Source organism: Passer domesticus, chromosome 4 (genome assembly GCF_036417665.1).
Source record: "Passer domesticus isolate bPasDom1 chromosome 4, bPasDom1.hap1, whole genome shotgun sequence".
Lineage (NCBI taxonomy): Eukaryota > Metazoa > Chordata > Aves > Passeriformes > Passeridae > Passer > Passer domesticus.
In genome coordinates, this window is record NC_087477.1 from 46,337,367 (window position 1) to 46,364,709 (window position 27,343).

The 27,343-nt window shown below is 36.4% G+C and overlaps 1 long non-coding RNA gene across 1 annotated transcript in view; it reads right to left on the reverse strand.

Moving 5' to 3' along the window:
- The window catches only part of LOC135299134 (uncharacterized), a 43,330-nt gene extending 26,568 nt beyond the window's left edge, over positions 1 to 16,762 (reverse strand). Inside the window, exon 1 of the long non-coding RNA XR_010361178.1 lies at positions 16,331 to 16,762. This is a non-coding gene — a long non-coding RNA (uncharacterized LOC135299134). The remainder of the gene's footprint in view (positions 1 to 16,330) is intronic.
- Positions 16,763 to 27,343: the final 10,581 nt, after the last annotated feature.

Below are 27,343 nucleotides of genomic sequence, written 5' to 3' on the forward strand. Positions count from 1 at the left end.
GTTTTCACTAAATCTGAAAAAGTTTAACAGAAGCTATATGAATCCTCATGGGCTAGACCATGCTAGTCTACAAAGAAAGGAAAGAATGAGAAAGTAGAAAAAAAAGAAGCAAAGAGGAATCTAATGAACTAAAGCTATAAATATTTAAGAAGTTTCTTTGCTATCTTTTTTGTAGTATTTTTTTCTGTACAAAAAGGTGTCTACTATTTTAGACTTTCCCAAGCAAGGAGAACCACAGCACACCTCAGCATTTAAAGTGACTATGCAGCTTTGCTGCATGTACTAAGCTGTATCTTCTCTACAGACCCATAAAGCTGGCAAAGGAATACATGATTACAGTAGGTTAGCTATTATTCCATATAAGTTAACATGTTAAATGACTCAAAAAATGTTTCTGAAGCAAGAATAAAAATAAACATGTTGTCAATATCACAGCATATATCTGAATTTATTCATATGCAGAAACATTTCTGCTCTGAGAACTTGTTCCTATAATGTATAGGATACCTTAGTCATAATTCACTAACAGGTTGGTGCTGGAAATACCAGTTGATTTTAACATTAGATAATCTCTATTAAAGAGCAGGATTTTATGTTTTTACATAGTTATATGCTACAGAGTCTTAGTAGATTGAGATCTTTGGTTTAAGGAAGAAAATGTGGGGAAAAAAATCCATGTCACCATGTAAACTTCTAATTTAAAGTCTCGTTCCTGACTCAGCCCTTACTGAATCTGTCGGGCTGCTAGCTTTTGCTGAACTGAGCACCATAACCAGGCTCCCAGCTGTGTCTGTGTGGCTGCAAGGAGCTCGACATGAGCTGCAGGGCTGCAGCCTGCACTGACAGTGTGAGGGGCTGCACAGACAGGGTCCTGAGCAGAGCCCACCCCATGCTGCCCACTGAGCCTCTCATTCACACTGACATTGCTCTGAAATCTGCTTGATTGTGTTTCAGGCTGTTGCTGCTTTTATAAGATGTGGACAGACTGCAGATCCTAACTATAATACTAACCCAAATATTTCTGTATTCCTGACTAAATACATATATGAATGCCTTTTTTGACAGGGTTGTAAAGCACTATACATTGTAGGACTAAGACCCAATCCCAGGATATTGGTTTTCAAACACATTTTGCACATCCTGAAAAATCCAGTAATAGTAATATGCTATGGTAGTGACACCACATATATATCACTCATTGTTTCTCTTTCAAACTTATTTCATAAAAACACTTTTATGAAAGTCATTCTTCTAACCCCACAACTACAAGTCATATGCAATGTCTTCAGTGTTGTGAAAAAGAAAAAAATTGGTTTATGATCTGAAGAAATATCAGTTTTATAAAAGCTATACAGGAATATTTCTTAACAAATTTGCTTTTAAAGGTCCACTGAAATGAGTCAAGTATCCAGATTAATGGCAATTATTTCAATGAGTATATTTATAGCTATTCAGTATAAAGAAGATAAATTAGCTCCTTCAGCCTACAAAGATTGCATATTTATCTAGCACTTATTACTGTAATAAAACTCTAATTTAATTCAATTGGCAGCCCTGGTAGGATGACTTCATAGTGTGATTATTCAAGGCACAAAGGATTTTTTTATAGTTTTTATTATTATTTTCTTGTTAAAAATGTATGGCTCTTCAGACCAAAGCATATGACGTTTTAAGATCAAAAGTAGTAGTGAACTTAGTCATTATGTTTTAATGTCCATCTAACCAGTTTCCCAAAACTACATGACAGTTTCCCATGTGATAACTATAAAACAGAGAACAGAATTCTTTTTTTTTTTCCTTGGGAAGGAGATGCATCAGTGAAGAGCCTACAGCTATATATATTACATCACTATGAATAAATAACTTCCATATTCTCTAAGCCCATAGAGAAACTTGGGCTAATTCATTAACTCTGTATGTTAATAATCATATGCCTCCACTACTTGTGAAGATGAGAAACACACACAGACCAATTTCTGTATATATATAGAATTAACATGAGCATGAGAACTGCATAAAGAATAGAGTATTTTTAAACAGGAAAAAGCAATTAGCTCATTGTTCCATGTATAATAAATAATGATCACACACAGAGATGACAATGTTTTACAGAAACTGAAATCTTAACTTCAGTATTAATGTCCTAGAAAAACAAATCTAAATGTATAACACTTTTGATCAAAAGAACCATTAATCTTTTTTAGAGAGGAAATATATCCACAGTCTCTGGGAAATAAAATTAATTTGTTTTATTGTTTCTATTCTAATTTTTTGTCATAAAGGCCACTATAGTTTGAATCATAAGTGGTGTAATATGAAATACATAAAACCCTAGAAGTATAAAACATAAAAATAGCTTTTTTGTCATTGCTTTTCTTAAAGAGCATGTTTTCTAGTTAAATGGTACATTTATAAGCAAGTGAGCACTTAGCCATCTTAATCCATTTGCATTCTGTTGAGATAAGTTATCAGTAGCTCAGTAATTGAATTTCTTTCTAATTCATATGGAGCCTGCCTGCAGGGGACACATTAACTGCTAGACCCAAAATTACATAAACTTTACAATGTTCTGCTTGAAATCAAACAACAGAAAGCCAAAACAAACACACAACAAAGCTTTGAGACAACTGAATTTTCAAGTGTTTTCAGGGTGAGGGAGGGGTGAGAGTCACAAGTTTTTTCTTGAGATTCAACTTATCCAGTTTACCAGACTGGTTTAAAAGGTACTTGAAATCCATGTAAGTGTCAGTATACACACAATGCTGACAGTATTCTAAACCACAGGTAATTATTCTGTAGACCTGAAAACCAGAAATACTCAAATGGAGTGATGAGTTTGGAATACCACCCTCTCCTGTGTGGTTTCCTTCCCTAACGGCCAATAAAAGTGAGTCATTGAACATCTCATTTCAGGAAAGGATATGTAAATGGATATGTGCCTACACAGACATAGTTCCACAGAAAATACATATTTCTAAATAAGTATTAAGTCTACAGGTGTTATTTTTTAAGTGTATCAACATAAAACATTGGCAGATAATAAATCATAGGACAAATCATCTTAGATTCTCATCTATATTGTGTTGCTGACATGTCTCTCACCAGTACTTTGGCATCAGTTAATGCTATTTGTGGATCCTGCCTTTGAGCAGGAATCAATGGAACTATAAAAGAAAAATTAGTCCAGCTCCTCCTTTCCTGCTGCCCTCTACACCCACACCCAGGACTCCATTAGCAGCACGTTGCACCAAGCAGAAGCCATAATGCTAAGGTGAACACCCAAAAGGTACTAATGCCACTTAAACTCTGTTATTATAGCTTATCCTCATGGATTCATACAATGGTTTGGGTCGGCTTCCTATGGTTTATAAAGTTCTCTTGGACACACACTGGAGTTAGGCTTTTAACACCCAATGGCTTATTCCTAGTATTTGGTTTTAAGATTTCATGACAAAATGCCACATTTGGGTTCACCAACCTAGAACTGCCAGTGACTACTGAGAAAATTTAGAAGCTACATTAATGAGTATTCTTTAACATAAAGAGGCAGAAGAGAAAGCTTTGATAGCTCCTTTAAGCCCACTGAGTACCAGGAAGAAGAGGTGGAGAAACGGTGATTTTAACACATTTCCCAGATGAAATTTGACTTGATTTGATCAATACTTTCACATCAGTAAGCTGTATTGCTTCCAGCAGAACAAAGCAACTTCCCTTGAATATATGGTGCTGTCGACATTTAAATGTTATGGATCAGAGATGTGGCTATACCACTCTAGCATACATCATGACCACCTGTCAACTAAAATTTCTCATTTGCAGTTATCTACAGTTAACAGCAGTTAAAAATAGTGGAGCCCCACTACTGCTATTCTCTGCAAATTCCTTGCCAAGGTGTCTGGAATAATTTTCAGCCTGCGCTGCTATTGAATAGCACTGTGATACAGACAGTGTACACATCCCTGCATCAACGGCAAAAGGGATTAGAAATTTAGAGCCATGGATCTTTTAATAAAATCTTCTTTCTCCCTACTTCCTCTGATATCTCAAGGACTTTAGTCATATATAACAAAAGCAAATCTCTTCACATTTTGTAATAAATGTAGCAAAAAGTCATGGCTTGTCAAGAGCCCTAATGTATGACACCTGTCTTTATTTTTTTATCCCAGTAAATATTTGCAAATGGGAATGTGAGATCTGATTCTATACTTTTTTTCCTAATAAATACAGGTGGTAAACACAGATTTTTTTAGATGTCAAATTCTAACTTTACTAAGAGTCTTCTAGCACCCTTGCATTATCTCCAATAAATATTGTTCAATGGACAAGTTGAAGATTCAGTGAGAATAAAGTGCAAAGGAAAATATAGGGGATATGGAAAGTTCCAACACTAATGATCATAATCAAGTAAAGAAAAATGCTTTTGAAACTTTAAGTACATGGTTCCTGTGAATATCTTTCTTGAATGTAAATATTTTGGTTTCCCACTTCTGTTAAAAACAGAGCTGAAGAACACTGAACCTCAAGTTTCTAAGACAGGAGCATTGCCTGTTCGTGAATGTAGACTGAAAAAAAAAATAAAATTTTAGAATTTTATAAAATTATAATTTTAATTATAATTTATAAAATTATAATTTTATAAAATTATATTTCCACAGCCTCTACAGAGTGAATAGGCTGATCCATTGACCCTTCTTCAATATTTTAACCATGTATTTGATGTTATGATTTTATTTTTCCCGTTCACTATAACCCAAAATAAACAGTACATTAAGAAATGAAACATGAAATGTACCCTTTAGAGTAGCAAAGAACCTTGGTACTAATCATTATTGCAGCAGAAATGTGAGATAAATGTGAATTGGTATAAAGGATAGAGAAGCCTACAGAGATGTAACACATCAGTAAACCAAATTAAAGCTGTTAACTATATATTGATGAACTGGTTTGTCAGTTATTGTTGAAGCATTGTGGATGAAGAATCACTGAATAAGTTTCTATATCTGAGAATTGGAAAATGAAGTTTGTGGATTTTTATTGCCAGTGATACAAATTTAGTAGTTTAAAATTGATAAATTACACTGCTTTTTCTTTATAATTTCTTTAGTGGCAAAGTCCATAGCTCAGGCTGATCCATTTTAATGAATGGATTCTGCATGACTACAAAGGACCCTAATTCTTTCTTAGACTGATTGCCTGAGCATTACTCATTATACTTGTTTGTTCAGTGTGGCTTTGTTTTTCACAAAACAATTGGTAATTTGAATTACCATTCACTTACATTGCTGCTAATCTACTTCATCTGACATGTTGCAGACCCATTTGAAATTAATAACCACTTATTTCTAGCCTTACAATTTTCCTCTGAAGTCTTAGGGGGGAAAAAAAAGAGAGATTTGGGAAGGGGGAGAGAGAGATCATTATTCAGACTAAAACAGCTGACCTGAAAATAAGTTGGAGACTAAGAGATTTAGATCAATATGACCTTACTAGAATACCAGTATTGGTCGTCTTCTTGTTTATATTGACAAAATCAATAAAGACTGGCAAAACTGGCAAGGGAAAAGCCTGAGAATCTTAACTTTATCAAGGATTTTAGAACATTTCTAGGGGAGTGAAAAGACAGGGACTGACTTAAGGGAGCAATGGGGGCCTGGCATAACATCACCCATCAGTGTAACTGGCTAAGACTGTCAAACCATGCTGGGTGGGAGAAAGTGTTAATATCACTACATGTTCAGCCTTTCTAGTTTGAAGCTCAGGGATTCTTCTTAGGGTTGTGGGTCGCCCAAAACAGCACAGCTTTGTAAGAAATTATACGTAATGGTCTCTACAATTTTAAATGTCTGTGCAATTCTGTGGTAGAGATTAAATAGCACAACAAAAATTGGGAAAATTAGGCACTTGTCAGGCTTTGGCTTGCAAGTCATTGATGAATTATTAGAAAAAGATACTATAAAAAAGCTGTTCATATCTATTCCTAAGGTTGCAGTGAGGAAAAGCAAGACAACATAAAAGATATATTTTCTGCAGAACTTGAAACTGGGCTTTTTCAAATTTGAATTCCAAATACATGCCATGGAAGTTGCTTTTACGGACTTAAGTGATGACAGATTAAAGGAAGATGTAGGGAAATGAACAATAGGCAGTGAATCCTTTCATAGTGTAATAAGCAACAGTAAAATTAGATTAATTAATTTTGTCATCTATAAAGACTCTGCAAAGAGCACTATGTATTTTCATAACAATATAAACAGGCATAATTGGATACTTACATCCAAATTCGCCAATCAGCTTACCCAAATGCTCATTAGTTCAAGACACATGAGTAATGTCCAAAATTATCCCACTGTCAGAATCTAAGAAGACTTAATTATGGTTAGGATTAATATCCTCTGAGAGCAACAGTATGTGTTTCTGTAAATCCTGTTGTACTATGCAATAGACCGAAACAGGCAAAAGAAAGCTAGAATTGAGGATTTCTGAGGAAATCATCATCTAATCAGAAAAAATAGTAATTAGAAATTGATTTGCAAGTGTAGAAAATAGTTCTTTGATGCTTAGGGATAAAGGTAATATCAAGGGGGATGATTAGATATTATTAGATACATAGCAAAGGTGAGATAATTTCAATAACTCAGAGTATAAACAACTGGATAGTTCTTGTTTGTAAGAAAACACACAACTCCACTTGCAAAGGGACAATGAACTTCACACACTAAGCAGTTTGACACAGAGCAATATTGTGAATAAATCCACATCAACACTCAGGATATGAAAGCAGGTGTTGACAATATCTTTCATGGAATTATTAGAAGAGGGAAAAATAAACAGTCAAACAAAACCTTTTAAACAAATTACCTCCATAATACAGAGCTTCAGAAAAATTTCCTAAGGTCATGGTAGGGGGAAGTCCAACTACTGCTTTTGAGAAAAGTGAAATGTAACTATTGTGAAATGTCCCATCTCTTTATATTGCACAGAGTTTCAACCTTCCACTTTTTCAAGACACTAGCTAGTTTGGAAAAGCACCAGCACCAGAGGATTCCACACAGCTGACCTAGAATTAAGTGTTTTCAGTTCCCCAAGAGCCAAATAGAAGATGTAAAGCTATGTAAAACATATTGTCTCAAAACTTAAAAGAAAAGCTTATGTTTACAGATTGTAAATCAGTCTCCAGGTTGAAAGGACAATTTTAGAGCCTAGTAAAATTACTGGGAAGAATTGCATGTCAATATAGAAAAAGATCTCTTTATTTCCTGTTAAAGTAATTTTGAATTAAGCACAATGTCTGTACTTTTCTTAGTATACCCTCACACAGAAATGTAAGACTATTGCTATCAGCTTGTTAGGCCATTAAAATTCTAAGAGATCGTGTTTTCTGGTAACAATTTGATATGAGAATAAAATTAATGGATAGATACGATTTTTTACTTACTTTGAAAGTAAAAGTTACTTTACATGAAGATTATTTTTTATCTGAAACACCCGAAAAAATATAACTTCAGTTATAAAAATTTTCTGGTTTATACTGGCATGAGAAAGAGCAAGTAAATAAAAGGTAAGAAAAGCTCCTGAAACAGTTATGTAAATGACATTAAGAAGAATTTTGTAATATGGAAAGAATTATAGGTAGAGAAGAAAGGCATAAATACAAACAAAAGAATTTAAGCAGGACAGATATGTATTTAAAGACTCAGAGGAGAAACACACATTGTAGATGTGTTTCCTAGAGACATGGTTTAGTGGCAGACCCAGCAGTGTCAGATTAATGGTTGGGCTTGATGATCTTGGAAGCCTTTTACAAGTTTAATGATTCTCTGATTCCATGATTTTATACTAAACAGTATCTAATAGCTCTGAATATGCACTAGTGTATACAACAGTATAAATTATATTAAGTTATGGCAAATTAGCCATGGTATTTTCTGTTAAGATTACCAACCTGAATCAGTTACAATGTGACAGACAGGTTACACCTGCATTAACACATCTCTCTAGTCATTAAAAAGAAATTATTTCACAAAAAAATACTAAACTGGAATAGTGTATTCCAGTGTCACAAAACATACTGTAACATCCTAGTAATGATTCTTTATAAGGGTATTTCTTTTTAAGTAACATTATCATTTTTAGACAGATGTTACATCATGTAGTCAAGATAATAATGTACCCATACACACCAAAGGAGTAATTTTTGTGTCAAGTGACCTTAAAATGAGCATGTAGAGTGCTGATTGCAGAATACCAGGAACCTTGGAAGCACAAAGCATAAGCACAGGTTGAAAACTGAAGGGCTAAGACTATGAGCACAGATGGTCACTTCATCATCAGAGTGCAACCTGGGCAGGGACTGGGTTTAGAGCAGAACAGAAGTAATGCCCCTGGCTCAATCGTGCTCATGAAGTCATTGGCAGGTTCTCAGAAGGGAGTGCATCCTGAACAGTAGGGAGAGAAAACAAGACTCTCCAGCTCAAGGAGGATGTACGGATTGCAGAATGGTGAGGGAAACAGGAACTTTCAAAGTCTTTGTCACTGACTGTCCAGCAATCACATGACCTAGTCACACCTAGAGGTGTGTATCAGACTATGAAAACTGTCCATGACTGATCATCTGCAACAAAATATGCTGCTTGTGTTGGCTCCAAACATTATAATCCTGAGCAGATCTCTCTGCTAACCTGTACTGTACTACCACAAATGCAAGCATTGTCTTACTATTGAAGGCAAATGCCGTTTCACTTTTGTACTAAGGACTTGATTGTATTTGACCTGTCTGGTCATTCATTTTTGAGGACAGGACTGGCTGTTAAATGCAGATGCAATGGTCAGGTTGCTATTTTTCTTTCTATTTTGAGATGCTAGCTTTCAGTGCTCTGATAATCTGAAGGTATTGAAGACTGAAAAGTCCAACCTGTTATTTCACTGGAAATAATACTGTCTAAAGTGGTTTGGTAAAAATCACATTAAGACAACATAGTAGTTTCCTACTCTAATGTTGAAGTATACTGTATTATAAGCTCAACTGTACCTTCCCCTTAAAAAGGTTATTTCTGCTTCAGATACTGCCTCCTTGAACTGTGACAGCAAAACTCATTTTGCCAGCATTTAAGGTTATTTGGAAACGCTATTTTGATACAGAGAGCTCAAGAAAAGGTGCTGCTCATCTTGTTCAAAAGTTCCTCCAAAACCCCTTTAAACTGGTCTATCTCAAAAGCAGCTTTTCCAGCAGCAACTGGAAAATAAGGTTATTTGAAATATGTGTTGACATTTAACATATATGGGTATTCTTCCAAGGAAAGAAAGTTTGTATAAGAAGTTACTAAGTAGTAAACCAGAACTGTCAGCTATCAGACGCCAATATAGCATATCAGTATTTGAACTTCCAAGCTCAAGCAGAGAGGCAACATGTCAGAGCAATGCCTCATCTCTCACTGTGAGCTATGTGTAATCCCTCTAGCCTTTTAAAAACCTGATTTATTTGGTTACCTAAATTACATGCATGTTCTGTACCAGGAAATGATAGTTCATTTATGTACCATTAAGGCACTCAGACCCTGCAGGAAAGCATCCCTTAAAATGCCATTTATTGGAGCTAAAGCTATAAAGAAAGAGGGTAGTATAGAGAATCCTAAGTGCTTTCACAATGCTGGAAGCCCTGAGGTGCAGCACTGAACAGATGTCCATCAAGGGCATGGCATGCTGCACAGACCTCAACCACGTTAAGGTAATCTCATTTTGGTCTTTTGAGTTCTTATAGGATTTTCTTTAGAGAAAATGTTATAGTTCTCACTTCTACTACGAAACTAAAAGCATTTCACTTGCTAACTTGTTACTGCATAATGACCAGCCTATAAACCAAGTTCATCCTGTGGCCAGGGGATAGGCAAAGTCCAACAATGGCTTGGTGTCCACATGGTACACTTGGCAAAGCACAGCTCAGGGCTGCACCTACACAGACTCATTGGTACAGGGATCATCAACTCCTCAGTGAACAAAGGCCTCCAGCCAGGACTTCCGCAACATGAATTATTCATTTTGAATGAAATCAGAGAGGAATAACCTTCTTGGACACGTGGCATTCACTGACTTGACCAAAGTTAGAAAACTAGTCTTTAAAAAGTCCAAGTGTAGAAACTCAGTTCCTTGATTTGCACTTTACAAGAATATAGAAGAAATAATTTTTTACACTTATTTGAACAACAGAGTTGTTCAACATCTAACTTAAGTAAAATTATATGCTTGCAGGGGTGTAAAAAACAAAAAAAAAAACCAAGCCACAATGAAACAAACCAACCTAAAAAAAACCAAAACCCAAAAAACCCAAACCAAACAAAAAAATTAACAAGAAAAAAAAAGGCAATCAACAATATCTTTGACTTAGAAAGTAAACTCCACAGTACTTAGATTATCATTTTTTATCATGTTACCTTAGTCAAATTGATTTGTGCTTAGTTAACAGGACTTAAATAGGAACACAAACTATACTTGAGGCAGATATCAGCAGAGTATTTATCTTTTATTTATTCCACTATTATCTGCTAATTTTAAAAAAAATCTCATAGTAGCAGTTTGACTTCAACTTTATACTTAATAGGTCACATGAAAATTTATATTGAAGATTTTTTGTGATACATTTCTGCTTGGGAAGGTAAGAATTTGATGGTTCTGATCTGGTTTTCTCAATCTTTAAAGTCAGAAAATACTGAATAATTTTATATACTGTGGAATGGCACAAATCATTGACTTAAGATGGCCTCTTTAGCTGTGCAACACTGACATAAAAAGTGTCTTCTTGAGTTTCTTGCTGAAACATATTTGTGGTAGAGAGACTTTATACAGCTCTACAGTTTATGAATTACTACACTGTTTCCATGGATACTTCTCAATGCAGGCACAAGTACTATCATTAAAGTGAAACTTGAAATTCTCCAACAACATCACAACTAGATGTTTTCATTCTGACACCGCCATATTAAATTTGAATAAACTACTTTAAATAGAAAGGAAGTTTCCAGAAGATTAAATTAAAGCAGATTAAAAAAAAAAAAGCTATCTTTCTCCCCATCTTCAAGTAACTAACTCGCTTTAACTTATGGTCTGTACAATCTTTAAATAATGGTTCTACCTAGAAAAGATGATTCACTAAGGTAGAACTGTGTTATTGTACTTCTGTGATTTTTTTTAATATAGCTGGTAAATGTACTTTGTCTTATGTGGCATTAGTTATGTAGCTACATACACATCAGCAGCTGAGCTGAATATTTTGCTGGCTCAGAATCATTCTTTGCTGCTATAAAATTTTCTTCATCACTTCTCTCTAAAGCTGTCAGTGCCACAAAGGAGCGCAGCCAGCAGAGCTTTTAAGAGCAAAGTGCTGGTCTCTGACATGGGAGAACAATTCTGACTGGCGCCATCCACGATGGCTCTTCCAGCTGTTGAGACTATAAATATCTCAGTCTCTCCTCTGTCTTCCTGCTTGCTAACTGAAACTATTCACAAGTGAGAAGGATGTCCCATGTGTGTGGGAAGGGAGTTACTTTCCTCTTCCAGCTGCCAGTCCTGACACCCACCCCACACTCTTAGAGTCAGCTTGTTTCCACTCTTCCAGTGCCCCCATCTTGTAGTCCATGTTTTGCACCCAGATACATGTACACAAACTCTGTATTGTCATGGTATCTAAATACTTTTGTTATCAGAAGTGAGCTTTCATAGAGGAAAAAGACTGGAGAATAAGGAATTGTGACTACACATTAAGGCAAGAGTGAGCTGACCTGAAAAATATAAAGCATTGTAAATGAAGGGATGGGTGCTTAAGATGGTGATTGATAAACTGCTATATAATAGACTAATGAGCAACATGTGTATTATCTGGCAGTGAATTACCATGGATCCACATAAAGACACCAGTCATATTGCATAATGAGGATGTGCATGATGGAAAACATTATTTATATAGCATTTGAAGATGTCTTACGTGAACTGAATGCCAAAGTGCTGCTCTAATACCTAGAGTCTGAATATCTCTGACTCTTGGCTAAATCAGTTATAAGTCAATAAAAGTATAAATGTTTTATAGCAGGCAACAACCTTAGGAAATATATGGTCCAAGATACTAAGACCTGTCAAAATTAACTGATTAAAGATGCTCAGGCATAAGGAACCTATGGGTTCATTTCTTGGAGCTTGGTCTGCTAGAGAGCTGGGCTTTACCAAATTGGTATGCAGTGGTTTCCCTTCATTTGCCATTATTGCTGAATAAAGATGCTTACATATAAAATTCAGTCTTCAGCTGTAGTGCCTATAATACTCAGCTATCATTATGAATCTGGTGAAACACAAGATCTGATCATCACATTCCAGTGGTGATCAGATCTTGTGTCTCCCCAGATTCATAATGGAGAAAATATAGAATACTACTCAAAGGAAAGCTTGTACAAAATAAAAAAAAATTGTGTTTTTTAATCGGGAGTTCATCTCTGGTTTTCTTTTTTTTTCTCTTCCTTATCAAGTAACTTGTTAATGACTCCAAATCTCTTGTTGGACTGTCAATGATAGAAATATTTGTCCTCGCTACTGACTTGATAGATCAGTTTCCATTCTGTTTCTTCAAGTCTCTTTAAACTGACAGTAGACTGGCTGCCTTTTCTCTGAGCATGAGGTAATGTGTTAGGAGCAATCTTGGGGCACTTAGCCCTGCATATGCCGGCTCAGGCATTCATCAAACTGACTGGCTATATTGACTGCCACCATAATGACCTACTTTAACTTCTTACATGTTCTCACAGCATCACAGGAAATAAGTGTATAAAATTCATGCTCCAATGGGTCAGCTGAAGGTGTGTTGTTTTTTTTTTTTTTTACTTCTGCTCCTCCAGCAAGCACATGACTGATGTTCTGCCTGACACTGCTGCAACCATATCCTTAATTTCCAGTAGTATATCCCCTCCCCAAAACCAATAGATGTTGCTAGCTTGGATATAATACCAAAGGCAAGACACAAACAAAACATGTCTGCAGCACTCTGGAATAAGTAAGATCTAAATGGATCATGCTCAGTATTTGACAAGTGAGTGTCTTTCCTTGAGAAAGACAGCAGTATAAAACATCTAAGGGGTAGGAAAAAAACAAACAATATCATGCTGTCTAATGCTACTCTTTCCCTTCTCAATAAGAAATAAAACAGAATAGATTGTTTTTAAAGTACTCCCAGACCACCCTCTGAAATATTTCCTGTACCTTGTAACACAATTTTGAATGTTTCTTTCTCTTTTATACTTTTTTCTGCTTTCAGTTACTTTATAACTTTCTGAGATCTTCAGTATTCTGTCTGAAAGCTGGATCAAGTATCTGTTGAACATCTATTCCCTTCCACAAATCAGAGCTGAAGCTGTTCTGTTCTCAGGTGTTTTCAACAGTCCACAACTTATCGGATATAAATTCAAAGAAAAGCTACTCAATGAGTTAGTACAAAAAATACAGAACCAGAAGCTCTGACATCCTTTTCTCTGCTTTGTGAGAGAAAGCTTAAGCTTTGAAGAAACAAATTTGAAACTAAATAGTAGAAGTATTTATAGATTCATTTAATATAAAATGCATTGGCATTTATTGCTTTCTTATTTTTTTTTAATATAATACATGTGTCACCAATATCTTGATTTAGAATATTGAGATTTCACCTGAGGATCCTGATTGATCTTCACCCAAAGATGTCACATTCCTAGACAGCATATCTTTTTGTGTACAGCTGTACATGGGGGCGGTTAAAGGTTTCATTTGTTAAGATTTACAAATACAGAAATCTGGATCTTTTCCTGTACCACTGGTTGTTGTGGTACAGGCTTTAACAGACTCTCCATGACAAGGCACCAGCATTTACAGTCAGATGACTGTGGAAAGGTAAGTTTACCTATTATCCCTTTTAGGAACTATAAATAGTACATGATGTAACGTAAAATCAAACCTCTCAGTAAATGAAACTGAAAAAAATAGAGATTTCATTACCTCCTGAAGCAGAGGTAAATAAATAACTCTCAACAACCTCACTGGTGGTAGAATTATCCTGCTTTTCACAAAGCATCTTCCTGTCACTGCTAGGCTAGCAATGGACCATGCAATGTTGCCTTTAGGCCAGTCCCATCTGGAGAATCTCCCTTTCAACAGGAACATCCCATATGTAGCTGTCATAAACACACAGATCTCAAAGTTCCAAAATGTTCAATGAGGACTATAATTTTCAGAGGATCCTGCGTAGGTTTGGATCCTGAGTAAATATGAAGTACAACATAGATTTAAGTGCCCTTTGAGAGCTTAGGAAAATTCCCTCCTGCAGACACTAGGAAGCCTTTCAAAAGCTTCACTTGATCACGATAACACTGTCCACCTCAAAGTTCATGCAAAATAAGGCAATTATCAATGACACCTCTCAGAAATTCAAAGGACCAGTAGTTAATAGCAATAATGTTTCCATTATTTTAATAATTTCAAAAGGCTAAATTTGCAGCCTTTATTCCAATTGTGCTGTAATCATGACATCTATAAATAATATTTAGGAACTGAGCTTACACCTGAATATTGCACCATCTTTCTTTGCAACTTGATGCAAGTATATTCTAACATATGTACTATATTCAAACAGTGCTCTGCTTTGGATAATACACTTGATAAAGCCAAGATCATTAAGACACTCCTCTCCTCTAAGTCACTGGCTGGTCTTAAAAAACAGAGGTTAGAAAGCACCAAGTATTTTCAACTTCAGACATTCCAAACCAAGGTTTCACTCTCTTTACTCTCTTTTTCCAAACTTTATCTTAGAGGTCAGGCTCCTGGTTCAGCTAAACTGAACGTATTTCTACTACTATCAGCAGCATCATTTTTCCAGACATTATGAATGGGTGCAAAAAAATGTCCCATGTATTCTTATTCTTTTAGAATATGATGTTTCCAAGGTAACTGTACCCAGGAGATCTACTAATAGTAAAAAGTGGAAAATAATGTAACTTCTATTTTAAAATCACTTTTCTAAAGGGAAGAGAGGAATTGTATTTCCACAAACTTTTTCCTTTGTAACTCTGTCGCTCCCTTTAACAAAATCAAAGAATTCAAAATTTAATGCTGAGGCTCTATATATAATCATGTTGGCAACAGATAGAGAGATATGGGGATGTACAGTATTATAGTGTTAAGAGTTAGCTCAGAAGAAAAAAATTGGGTAAAACTTAGTTACATTTTATGGATGGTCAAAATGCTTCAGATAAAATGAAATCCAGCACTAACTTCTGTCCAGATGTCAAACCAAACTGGCAAACACTTTTTTATAAAGTTTAGTTTTTAATTTTTGTTAGAAATGGCTTTAAAAGTGCTAGAGAATATTTTGGTAAAACACTGCAAACCAAGATGGAAAATAGAATACATTTACAAGTCTCTCACTCAACCTTATGAAGTTTACATTAGATTTTCTCATGAGAGCTTAAGACCATCGCATCATACAAGATTTCCAGCAGGGTTAACTCTCCTATGATACCCAGAGGCACATACACAGTAAACAAATTGCAAATCCAATTACTTACACAAACATTTACTCAATTGCTTTAGGGAAACGTGACTTTTTATGCATACAGTCAGTGTTTATCTTATACTACAAGTCTTTAAACACAGCTTAATACAAATACTTAAGTTTTGTTAAAATGGCAGAGGTTCTCAGATCTGAGGTTTTTGGGGAACCCATGCTAGTAAGCAACCTGACTTATTGGTAGAAAAAATATTCACATTTATAGTGAAATGTTAACAGAGGATTAAAATGAAGCATACACTGAAAAATATTTTTTATCAACTTCTATGATAGTGGCTCACCACAAGAATAAAAAGAAAAAAAAAAGAAAAATAATTACTACTATCTGCAAAAGTAAAGCAGAAGAAATCCAAAAGCAGAAATCTTAGAAGTGCATTGGACTACATTTTCTTTGCACATAACAGTTCCAGGGACTAAATGAATTTTAGCAGAAAAACATCTACTGCTTTTATATTGCTTGATTTATCTGACTCTCTAATATACAAATATTTAAGTATTGTAAAATGGGATATTTTAGTTGCTAGATATTCCCACAATTGTTGTATAAAACATCAATCTAATCCTGATTACAAAATAAGTTGGAATTAGATTTTTATTTTAGCCAGAAACATGAAAACATAGCCTAAGATCTGTAGGAGTTCTGGGCACCTATTATGTAACAAGAAGAAGCATTAAGCTGTTAAAGGAAATACTTGACAGCTAAAACAACATTATGTTTTAATTTTACTCATTCCCTCTTTACCTTGATCAACTGCTACTTACTGTTTGCCCAATGTGAAGCTTTCCAACAGAGATCTTCATGGCAGGCAAACAGCAGCCAAGGATCAGCCAGTGTCAGGCAATTAAACCTACCTTAACAATGGCAAACTGCAGCTCCGAGTTCTTTGTAACACAGAGGGGGAAAACAAGCCCCATTTTGATGCCAGCCCTCGCCATGTTTCTGCATCATGACATAACACTGTGCCTACTCACTCAGCACCACTGCATTAAGTGCAGAGCAGCAGGCTTGTCATTTAAACACATGAACAAACTGCTGAGTCTAAGCCACTGTGCAGCAAGAATTCTTTTTCAGCCAAGGCATTACACTGGATATGTCACAACATATGTCGCAGTAGAGATGGCCATGACACACAAAGTATCACCACGCAATTTCAGAAAGCTTCAACACATACACAGTAACACCACACCACTTCAGAAGGCTGGAAATGTCTGCCTTTCTTGTTCTCTAGCCCAACCTTTTATACCCCTCACGTTGATGCACTGCACCTGAGTGCCCTCTGCTCCCTTTGGTGGTTGGCCAGAGCCCCTGGGCACTCCATGGCTCATTGCTGTCAGTGCTGCTCACCTGCTGCTCACAGCTGCACCCACTGGGGATGAGGCTGGGCCACAGCCCCACTCCCAATCACCACAAACTGTGTGCCTACATGAACAGCCTGAACAGAAACAATCACCAGCTAGACAGAAAATGAGACAGTTCATATAAAAGGAGTTGAAAGGCACACTGCATTTGACTCATAAAGATACTTCTTGACAGACTAGATTTTACTGCTTTTACCCAGATTCCCTGGAGCCTGACTATGGATGATCCAGGTCTTTCCAAGAGTACGGAATAAAAGTAGTGCAGCAAAAGCTAAAGGAAATGATGCAGTATTATACTTTTGAACTATAGAGGCTTTCAGTGTAAAAACCCTAAGAAAACAAATTCAGTCAGACATGATGCACAGATGAGGAAAATTTATTCATGTACAAGCTAAAGGGCTAAATGTTCATATCCCAGATTCTTATAAAAACAATGGTGTGGCAAAAGCAATGTGCAAGGGCACATGATCAGAGCAGCAGTGAGAAGGAGGGTTAGAAGGCTAGCTGCTCTTTGTTGTGATCTAAAGGGACAATAACATGATTTATATTAACATCACAGGCTAGCAGGAGAATTAAAGCCATTTCTGAATAACCAAAGGGCGTAAATAAATAAATTAATTTAAAAGGCAGTTTAAAAAATCATCAATTAATTGGTAGCCTGTGATTTTAAGCATAAATAAAAAATGAATTAAAAGACAGATGGCAGAAGAGTAAAAGGAAGTGTGAGAGAAAGAATGCAGGAAGAAGAACTAACTGACTTGAGACTGGAGCTGGAACTTTACATATTTATCCAGCAAACTGAGATGTTCATACATATCCCATGAGGTGATGTGTGCCAAATAAAGACCACAAACTAATGTACAGAAATTCCTCAGGGCATGTCTCATCAGGGATGCTGAGACTTTGGGATCAGCATGATCCATGATCAGGATGTGACCACTGTAGCTGGCAATCAATTCCACAGCTAACTGACACATCATAAAAGCTCCTGTGCTACTTTCAAGCTGGCAGTCATTCTCCTTGCTCTCAGATTAGGGGAAAATGGAGCTCTTGCTATATGGCTCTAAGCCATACATGCTCAGCATGCTCATACATGCTCATTCTATAGGGTTCCCTCTTTTCTCTCTCCTCCCTTCAAAACCTGGCTCCAAAACAGAACAGCATCTCAACAAGTCCCCTCAGGATTTCTCTGCCAAACCATGATGCCCTTGTGCATGTTCATAATTTCACTGGAAGGGTAAGAACTGTTTGAGATGAAGGTACCAGCAATTCACATGGGGCTGTAATACCATATTATTATATTATTTAAACATCATGATATCTAGCTTTCTTTTCATCGTTACTCAAAGAAATAAAACTCATAGTCCTTTACCCATACTGACTGTTACATTTTTTTCCTGAATTCCTACACTTAATCTTGAGCCTAGAAGAGTTCCTAATTCCTACCACTCTTCCAAAATCTACCTTAAAATCCTCCACCACTTGTTAATTTTACTGCCTCTGTCCCCCTTGAAATTCTTAATGGTCTTCTGTAATCCAAACAATTAGCAGCTATCCATTACCAACTCTCTCATCAGAGATAATGCACTTTCCAGGTAATTAATACCAACCTTAACCCCTTAAAATCCATCAAACTCTAAAAAGGTTGTATGCAAATAGCTTAAATTACTGCAGCCATCAAACTGCCTTAACATAAGCTAGAAAAAGGATCAGTTGGAAATTACATTTTCTTTTATGAAATAGCAGTATTTTGCAAACTGGATCTCAATCCAAGAATTAAAATCCAAATCTTTGAAGAATAACCCTGAAAGCATACAGGTGAGCATAAGCACACACTATTAAAACCAAACTCATGTAATTTTATTTGTAGTAAAAAACTGTAAAGAACAAAGATCTCCTGCAGAGATTTTGTCCAGAATCATCATAAATAGAGCAAACAGGGCCCCCAAGAAGCTATCTAGATGATTCTGTTGCTTGTGCTTTGCAACTCTTTTGCATGCTCAAAACTCGACTCGTGTTTTCTCAGTCTCTCTTTTTCCCCCCTTGGTTAAATCACTCCAGACAATCTGCCCACTGTTTATTCTCTCTGCTCTTCCCCACACACTCTGTGGTGTGTTGCCTCAAACTGGCTCCACTGTTAATGATATCTCTATCTCCCACAACTGGATAGAGAAAAAAATTATTTTTGTTACAGACATTCCTTTAGTTGTGCCCCTTGCTTATTACCGTAGAATGATGCTGTTGACTTAGTCAGACTAGCTACAAACTTCATGTGCTTTCCCACAAAACTTGACACTTGTTCTCCCAAAGGAACTTCTGTAGTTGATTACCACTGCTTAAATGGGAGATTGCACTTACCCATATTACATTAATCCAGAGTCACCAATTTTTTTATTATGATTTTCCAAGAATATTTCAAATTCATGCCCTGTCTGCTAATGTGTTTACCTTTAGCAAGCATAATCTTTATTCTATTATTTACGTCTTTCTTACGGGCCTAAAAATGACCCTTCCAGAATGCACTGGAAACACTGATTCTTTTGAGTACAGTCAAGCAATGAGTTTTACATTTACCTTCTAATAGTTTAACCTAGAATATGTTTCCCTAGAATATGTTTCCCTAGTTTATTTATGAAGATGTCAAAAGAGACAAACATCTCTTACTCCATTGAAAATGAATGACTTCTATGGTTTTGTAACTCACAAGGCCTGTTAATCTGTCAAAAAGGAAATTAGCTGCTTTTTGAGAAATCCGTGTTGCAAACACCCAGGAGCTTGCAAATACTCTGCTTACTTTTAAATATTGAAGATAAGTGGTTTGATCTATAAGTTCTGACCTTGGCTGTCCCTTCCACTCCTGTGTTTCCTTCCTCAAGTACTGGAATACTTCTACCTTCCATCTCTGGAAGATAAAATCCTCAAAGACAATAGCTAAGAGTTTTGAAAATGCACCAGTCATTCCTTTCAGCTGATCATGCCCAATGTATGGCATGTCATCAGCCTTCCCATTATGTGTTGCCATGTCTCACACTTTGCTAATTGCTACCGCCATAAAAATTAAAGGTATTTTCTAGGTTATGCACATTTTGAACTCTGAATCTCCCAATATCTGTTCCTAATGGCTTTTTGATTTTAAGAAATAAAACTAAGTAATGGACTTTGAGATTAATTCTGCTTTTTCCATTTAACATCAATTAATCCCCCTACTTTCTTCCTGCGTATGCAATAAAAGAGGTACTCAGAGACACAGAGAATAGGATAAAGGAGGATGAATTTTCTAATCTTTAGATCAATTTAGGGACATGAAAAATATTTGAGGGTTTGTTGTTTTGGTTTTTTTCCAGATAATTACTGCAGTTGTTTCTCCCTTTGTTAGGGTGTCAGGTTGAAGTAAAAAGGTCGGTAGCATCCCAGTGGAGAAGCACAGACAGTCAGAAGAACTACCCAAACAGAGCCATTATGCTAAGGCATAATTTGGGGCTGACAGGGACTTTATGGTTCTTCTCACCTTCCTGATTTCCTGAGCAAAATGAGATTAGCCCATGCACCTTCCACCACTTTCCTGACAATCACCACTATAACCTCACATTCTTTGTTTTTCCCCAGTAATGATTCCTACAGATGCTGAAAGGAAGCAACTGCTGGCATGACTGGATACTTAGTAAAGCAGAACTATGGGAGGATGTACCACGAAGACTCTTGCACTGGAGCCTAAACCTAGACTCTTGGTCCTTAAATGTATGTGACCTGTGACACACCAGTGCCATTTAGATTTACTTAAAGAGAAAAATATCAAATATAGAAAAGTCATGAACAGAGACAAAGATGATACTGCATTGCAATATCAGAAAATTATTTTAAAAGCATTTGGTATCCATGCAAAATTCAAAATGTAAGCTTATAATTTAGGATTTTTTTTCAGTGAATACAGGATTTGAGGTGGTGTGCAAAGTAAGGGCTGAGTCCTTGGAAATTATTATGCAAAAAAATTCAACAGCTCTTTTTTCTTTCGTGTTTATGATCATAGGATCATAGACTTATAGAATGGGGTGGGCTGGAAGGGACCATAACGATCAGTCCCTCTGCCATGGGCAGGGACACCTTCCATTAGACCAGGCTGCTGAGAGTACCACCCAACCTGGTATTGAACATATCAAGGGATGGGACACCCACAGCTTTGCTGGGCAGCCTGTTCCAGTGCCTCATCACACGCACAGTAAAGAAATTCTTTCCCATATCTACTCTGAGCCCACTCTTGTCAGTTTACAGCCATTCCACCTTGTCCTGTCACTACATGCCCATATTTAAAGGCCTTCACCAGCTTTCTTGTGGGCACTCCCTAAGTATTGGAAGTCTGCTATGATAACTCTGAATGCATTCATTATATGCAAATAATCACTTTCTAGTTTACTTAAAGAGTTATTTATGCTCTCTGTGTTTACTGCTCACTTTAGATATGTAATACTTTTTGATTATGGTATGGAAGTGGTCCTTTAAGCCATATGGATTTTCATCACTGACTGGATGACTGAAACATGCAAACTGAATCTTCTAACCTTTAAACAAAACAGAAACCTTTAAAATAAAGAAAAAGACAAAAAAAATCCCTAGAAAAGTGACACAAATTTAGATTATTCTGAGGTCTTTTGCCATCACTATGATACAAAAACAAAACACAGCTGATCTGCATTAACATGAATAAGTAAAAGCCAGAGTAAACCCTGTTTTCTGGAATCCTCATTAGTTTTAACAAAACCCCACCCTATCTCTCATAAAGAGTTACCTGCCTAGTGCTAGCAGCACTCTTACATTCCTGAGACATGCAAGAGATGTGTATTTTGGTGTACCATGTATGTAGAATTTATGAACATCACTTGGGATTCCAGAAAGCTGATTTCAAAATCAGAAGGATGAAAAATCAAGATTTAAAAAGTACAATCCAAGCTTCTTGCACTTTGGATTGTATCCTGATTTCTGTTAAGACTGAGCATCTAAATGACAGGAGAACTTCACCCTGCCAGAGGACCTCAAACATTTCACTATTCTTTAGAATTTTACACAAGTGTGGATGATATCTTCTAACTTTCTCATGTTTAAAATGGTATACAAAATACATTTTCAAAGGAGTATTTTTAATAAAACCAGAGGAGAAAAAACTATTGAGTCTTCTACATACGCTTACATCTACCTGCCCTTTATATCTTCTTTTGATACCATATAAACTAGTAGTCCCATAATTTCAACATTTCTTTCTGTAAATAGAAAGTAATTTCAACTTTCACATATATTTTTGTTTGCATAGTCAGCCCCAGTGAAGTTAGAATGATTAATTCCTACATAGATTCTTTTTAAATCCATAATGTATAATCAAACCCACATAATATAATTGTTGGAGAAATTGGATTGAAGGCAGCATCCTGTCAGAAGTTATAAAAAAGGTTGAGTGTGAGAGTAAAATAGGAGAGAAATAGAGAAAAAAAGACTGAAAAGGGAAAATGAACATTATTATTACTGCAAGATCTGAAGAATTCTGTGAGGTTTAGAAGGTTTCTATGACCTGTTAAATCTTTTCAATAAAAAGAAAGTGAGCAGGGCATACTTGTTAACCTGTTAGCTACGCATATTATTGTGGTGCAGAAGTGTGAAACAACAAGAAATGAAATTTGTCTGTATTATTCTTTCAGGTTCCACTGAGGAACAAAGAGTCACAGAGGTAATACAGAGCATGGTAAAGATGGTTTACAGCAGTATCATTACAGTTACAGATCATGCCACTGTCATTTAAAATGAAGGTATTAAAAGTCTACAATTTAAAATGCTACACTGCCTGTAAAATACATGAATTGCCTTTTCTGCAGACAGCAGAGATACTTTTCACTTTTTCGTAATACATAGCTCTGGCCTCACACAGGTTAATTACTACTTCTGAGGCCAGATAGCAAACACTTCTTTTAAAATATTACTGTAATCCTTTCTGCTTGCCACAGAGCTTATCCATCAGCTGAAAAGCTGCTTTATTTTTTAAGGAACTCTTTCAACCCGTGTTGAAGTCAAAAGTCAGACTGGCAATGGGAACTAGCTTGGGATCTTAATAATATTTTAACCCATGGCACCATCACAGCTGATGATGTGTTTCAAGGGTCTAGACTTAACACTGATTTCATTTTCCTCTCCTCTGAAAGAAGTGAGCATGTAAAAGGTATCTTCTGACATGTTTGCCTAAAGTGTAAGGACTATTGCTGACAGCTTCATTCTTGAAGCACAATAGAATGCCTTGACTGCAGGAATAAAGCCTACCCGTGCATGACTTATTCAGAGTGAGCCTGAGGCTAAGGAGCAAACTTCTACAAGCACCAAGAAATGGCTCTAATCCTTCTAACATCCATCTTCCAAAATAAAGACATTCTGCTAAAACCTCGCCTCTGGGAACATGTGCTTTCAGAAATGCATACATTAAAAAAACAGGCCCCTGTCAAAACAAATCCTTACTCTAAAAATGAGGCTGTCCAAACTATCACATTATCTGAGTAAGGACAGGAGAGAATGTGGAATTAGTAGAAAGCATCGGATTCCTCATTCATTACATCTAAATTACACTTACCTTCTTGAAAGGTAGAAGTTTGGAAGTGGGAGGGAGGAGCAGAATAAGCAGTTGAGGAGCAGAGGACAATGGGAAATGGACACAAGAGTGCTGTGCCTTGTTTGGGAGGCATGGGATAAGTAGGTGTGAAGGGTGGGAGGAATGATCCACAGAGCCAAAAAAGAGTGGGATATGTGGTGACGGAGATGGACAAAAAGGATGAAAAATCATTTGTATGGTAAATTAGATCTGCCCTCATAAGCCCAAGATAAGCATTGCCTAATTACACTGCCTCCCCTTACATGACACCCTGCGACTTTGCTTCAGGTAGTGAAAGATGTCCATGAGTTCACTTTAAAAATATCACCCCAATGCACTGTTGAATCCTGACGTGTTTCCTTTATGGTAAGTAACTAATAAGCATAACAGCCTCTAATGAAAAAAAAATTAACAGTGCATAAATAGTGCATCAAAAAGCTATTGTAGAACTCTGCAGCTGAGGAGTTATGCAGTATCATTAAGGGTTTCTTTAGATGAATGCAGTGTGACTTTGGAATAGGGTTGCTGTAAAAAATATTAAAAGGCAAATTATCTGCGACACGTATTTTGTGATTTTAATTTCAGAAAAAAATTACACTGTGTGTACAACATGTAGGATATTGCTAAACTGTTTATAACAAGAGACAAATTGATAAAGTAACTGAAAAGATCTGGAAAGAACAAGAAACCACAACTGAACTTCAAGTACTTTAAATGTGCAAAAGCTGCAGGCCCCCAAATTCCTTCAACTTCTTAGCTCTAAGTGGTACCATAGCCAAATGTTTCATTAATCTGCAAGTGCCGTATGTATCGCCTTTATCACAGAAATCTGCCTTCCCTTTGTACATCAAACCACAGGAGAGGAAAGGTCTAGAACATCATAAGACATAATGAAAGGATTCAGAGATGATGAAATCAAATACAAATTTTTTTTAGAAATGCTATGAGAGTGATTAGAAATCTACCAAAGAACCAGTCCAAATTAAACAGTCCTCAGACTAGAAATTTGAACAGCTTGCGAAGAACAAGAAAGTAAAGCTTAAAATCCTTATCAATATCACAAAACCAGCTATAATGTTCTTTCCTCTTTGCAATTAAGTTGCTGCAGTCAGGGATAATGCATGCTGTGTAAAGAATGCCTTATAGTATGATTTTTGAAAGATGTTTAATTTTCATTCACAAGAACGTAACTTCTACACACAAAGAGAGAGACATTTACTTCTTGAATGAAGACATTTCTTCAAAAATGGAAATTAATATAATTGACTCATTTTCTTCCTCCAAAATATAAGCACAAAAACTGTTGCATAAACTAAATGTGCAACTATAAAATAGTTAAAAAGGCTAGCTCATCCCCAGTCATATCAGCCTGAAATAGTATGATTATCTTACTGCTGCTTTCTGTAAACAAAGAAAAAATAAAGTCATTCTTTTCTCCCAATTAAAAGCTCTATCGATGGAATGAAGGACTTGGGAGTGGGAGAAGAGTTTTTTTAACTTTTTTCTATTAACTAGAATTAAATAAAGCAAGTTTGGGGTTTTTTTGTTTGTTTGTTTTGTTTGGTTTTGGTTTTTTTACCTGAGATCTATTCAAGATGAAAAAAATGCTGTACAAATTATTAGTACTACCATGTAATTCGCAAGTGTCATTTCTACACATGAACTAAAATACTCCATGTGATGATGTAGGACATATCACAGAATTGGAGAAGTATCTTCTAACTGCAAGCTGGATAAGCCTAGCACTGAGGCTCATGAGCTTAGCTTAATACAGAAATACATTTGCATAATTGCTGAAAGACTGTCCAAATTTGTTGAGACACTGGTCTTCTATTCACTGCGAGGATACCAAAAGCACATATATCCAGACACTAAAACAGAATATATGTAAAACAGCAGCAACAAAATTAATATCTGTATGTCAATAACTACAGGTAGGATTTTGCCTCAAAAAGTCCAAGTGTATATGTCATAGAATCACAGAATCATTTAGGTTGGAAAAGACCCTTAAGATCAACAAGTCTTGCCATTAACCCAGGACCACCAAGTCCAACACTAAACCATGCTAAGTGCCATTTAAGTACCTCAAGAGATGGTGACTCAGCCACTTCTCTGGGCAGCCTGTTCCAGTGCTTTGAAAATGTTTCAGTGGATAAATGGTTTCTAATATCCAGTCCAAACCTCCTCTGGCCCAACTTAAGGCTATCTCCCCTTAGCCTATCACTTGTTACCTGGGAAAAGAAACCAGCAACCACCTCACTACAACCGCATTTCAGGCAGTTATAAGAGTAATAAGATCCCTTCTGAGATTCCTTTTCTCCAGGCTAAACAACCCCAGTTACCTGAGCCACTCCTCACATGATCTGTGGTCTGGATGCTAAGCACCATATACCACTTTCATTTGCTTCAATACAGACAGTCTGAGGGACAGAAGAGAAGCAAGCGGTAGATGAGGAAGAATCAATAAATAAATAAAGAAAAGCTAATATAAAGAAACCTAAGGTAAGCAGGGACAGGTCCTCATGCAAAAGAGGAGTCATAGAAGCAGAAGATATCAGAGACAAAAAGTACTTTCCCATATGCAACACTGAAGTGCTCAGGGCAATAATCTTAATGTGCAGTATTAATTTTTTTTCTCATATACCTTATATTGTAGACAACTATTAGTATTTTCAGTTTCTAAATAAGAACTAGGTTGGTAATGAGCCTGATCCAAATCTTACTGAAGTAAAGCTCTCTGTCAAGATGGAGGTAATCTATGTGATTTTTTGATTTGTAGGATGCTGACACTTTCAAATGTGCACCCAGATTGAGAACAAGAAGTTGCCTCTCTAAATATCATAGGTGTAATTTTTATACTTACAAAGGAGGAATTTATCAGGCCTTATTTCAGACAAAATAGTGTCTGTGCAACAGACTGTGGTCAGGCCATCACTTCTCTTAATAACAGATCCATGAAGACTTAATAGACTTCACCTATTTTTGAACATACAAGTTTGAAATGTTTAAAAAAAAACCACAACTAAACAAAAAAAAAAAACAAACAAACAAACAAAAAAAAAAAAAAAAAAAAAAAACAAAACAAAAAAAAACACAAAAAACCCAGACAACAACAACAAAATTGTTGGTTTGCATTTGATCCCAATCCAGTCAGTTTAAGCCAAAAAATTACTAAAGCAGCAATTCAAGATCTGATCTAACAGCTATTCTATTAAATCTTAGCCAACATATTTCCATCATTAAACCACAAGAAGTTTATCTCTGAGTTTCCTTCAGACAGCAATCTGATGTAACACAGTGCATTCAGATTATATTCTCACACACCAATATGACTGGGCAGTTTACCAGAGACCTATATAAGTAATCTGAAATGCAGGGCATGACAAGAAAGAACCTACAGGGTGTAGTCAGAAAAAAAACAAGATCATCAGCAGCAGTGAGTTCCTGTCAGTCATTCTTGTCTACAGTTCCTGCAGGAGAGAGAATATTTGCTCAGATTCGCGCATTTATTTGCCTGCTGTGCTTGTTTTGCTATCCACCTGACAATGTGCTCAGAGTGAGTGGCACAGGCAGATGCTGAGGAGTGCCAGCGCTGGGATGGAGATGAGGGCTGCCTCTATTACCATTTTAAATGGCCTGCCTGCCGAGCGCTCTGATTCCGCTCCTCCCGTCCCTGTCACGCTGCATTAGCGGCGCTCTCCGCAGCGCTGTGCTGCCGGGAGCCAGGCGCATTCCCCTGCTCCGGAGACAGCTTTGGCTGCTCCCCCTCCCGCGGCGGCCAGTGCGGCGCTGTGCCC